At 39.6% G+C, this 2403-nt stretch overlaps 1 non-coding gene across 1 annotated transcript; it reads left to right on the forward strand.

Moving 5' to 3' along the window:
• The first annotated feature begins 422 nt into the window (after positions 1-422).
• On the forward strand, positions 423-541 carry LOC145415498 (5S ribosomal RNA). The gene has a single exon (XR_013900098.1). It is a non-coding gene; the product is annotated as a 5S ribosomal RNA (ribosomal RNA).
• Positions 542-2403: the final 1862 nt, after the last annotated feature.

The following is a 2403-nucleotide window of genomic DNA, read 5'->3' on the forward strand; positions in this document are numbered from 1 at the left end:
ATCACACATCCTTGTCTTTCTCAGAACTGATGCTAAACCACTTGCTAAGACAACTGCCTCCTCAAACAAAATTTATTATCATCACAGAAACATTTTACGGCATTTGGTGCTTTCCCTTCACACCACACATACGCAAAGCCTCTCATAAAACTTCTAATTTCACTTTGTCTTATTCCATTTCAAAATCTATAAATGCTTTAAATGCCTTATAGTCCTCTTCGCAAGCTTTTGTAGTTCCGTATATTATTGCGAATATTTGAATCACAGGTCCCCTACCACTCATAAAGCCTCCCTATTCACCACTCACCAGGCCTTATATATCTATATATCTATATCTATCTATCAATAAATATATATGGTATATAAATGGAGAGAGAGAGAGAGAGAGAGAGAGAGAGAGAGAGAGAGAGAGAGCGATATATATTAACGGCCATACCACGTTGAGTACACGGCTTCCCGTGCGATCAGCGAAGTTAAGCAACGTTGGGTCTGATTAGTACTTGGATGGGTGACCGCCTGGGAACACCAGATGCTGTTGGCTCGTTCTCCCTACGTGTCAAGTGGGGTTGGTGGAGGATTAGTGCCCCTCCCTGTAAAACAATTAACTCTAAGCCCTTGGCCACCCCGTTTGGGATACATGGCGTCTGGCAATGAATGAATATATATATATATATATATAAATGTATGTATATAGGTAGATAGATAGAAAATATACATATATATATACATAAATGCATACATGGCAATGAATGAATATATATATATATATATATATATATATATATATATATATATATATATATATATATATAAATGTATGTATGTATATAGATAGGTAGATAGATAGAAAATATAGATATATATACATAAATGCATACATATACATAGGTCTCAAATTTCCTTGATATAACAATAACACTGTTGTCACCAAATTTATGATGTGCTTCACGCACTGTGCCATAGTACCTGGTACCCTTAACTAACAATTTGAAAATTACTTGACATTACAACCTTCCCCCCTTGTCGTCCCTTGACAACCAGCCATTTGAGAGAGAGAGAGAGAGAGAGAGAGAGAGAGAGAGAGAGAGAGAGAGAGAGAGAGAGAGAGAGAGATTCAAGCAATGCTCCCTGCCTCTGAAAAGTTCAAAACCATGGAACCTTCCCACCTGACTGGGCTAGTAAAGAAGACAATTCATCCACCATGATGAAAGTAACTGAAACTCGGAAAAGAGAACAGGAATAAGTGGAAGAAGCGGCAAAAGAGCCTACCAGTTATCCCAAGCAAAAGCATCAGACAGAAATCACAGCCACACCCCAGAAACATAACATCCCAACACGAGCGCCACCAATCATTCCCAACATATCTACAGCAGGCGCCAGCCCAGCTTATTAGTTCCGTATGAAACAGGAACCAAGATATAAAACTCCCCCCCCCTTACAATATAAGACTTTTCACTCACAGCCACAGCTCCTTACACTGTTCAAAATGTCGCTTAATACAAACATCATCCAACATCCCCTGAAGCACACCTTAAATAATATACCCATGCCAGTAGACCCACACATAAAACTACTAAATAGTAATGTCGTTACGCCCCATGAACACATTGAAAATACCGGATACAAATTATATGCATATATATATGAGTCTCACATTCGGGTCAGTTGTCAAGCGTAATACATGACAAAATACTTGGCGCCTTCCTTACCAACACGCTTGCGATAGAATTACAAGCACAGGTCGGTAAAATCATCAGAGGAACTGACTGTCAATTTTCACCGAGCAGACCATTCACACCTACACCAATCTACACAGCAGTATTTAGCAGCAACAGACGCTTATACCTCTTAGAAGACTTAAGGTGGCCACCACAGGCAACTAGGAAACATAGAAACATAGTAAGGACACAAATACAGCAGGTAATAAGGGTAACAACACTACAACACATAGGACCACACTTCTCCACACGTCACACAGCCAACCAAGACACTGCGCCAAACAAGTCACGCCAAGCACAGCACCCACCACAACGTACGCATCACGCAAGGCCAACTTAAAGAGGCAATCACATTCCTATCATCACGGTTTATTTAGCTTAGGAGATGGATTTAAAGTGAACAGCTTCGGTAGAGCTTTTAGTAATTCGTTAGAGCTTTCAGTAATTCGTTAGAGCTTATAGTAATTCGGTAGTGCTTATAGTAATTCGATAGAACTTTCAGTAACTCATTCACTATCTGAGAGCTTCTGCAACCTGCTTGTAATCGCCTGGAGGGACCAAGAGTTAGCTAAAGGAAAACGACACCATTCTGAAAGTACCAAATAACTATCATTGCGTTCTGAATTTTCTCCAATTGTTTTCATTGTATGTAAGTTTAATTTGTAGGCGGGGGGAAAGAAAAACA

The sequence above is a fragment of the Coenobita brevimanus genome, chromosome 102 (genome assembly GCF_032717465.1).
Source record: "Coenobita brevimanus isolate Jiangsu-jjx chromosome 102, ASM3271746v2, whole genome shotgun sequence".
NCBI classification, from domain to species: domain Eukaryota; kingdom Metazoa; phylum Arthropoda; class Malacostraca; order Decapoda; family Coenobitidae; genus Coenobita; species Coenobita brevimanus.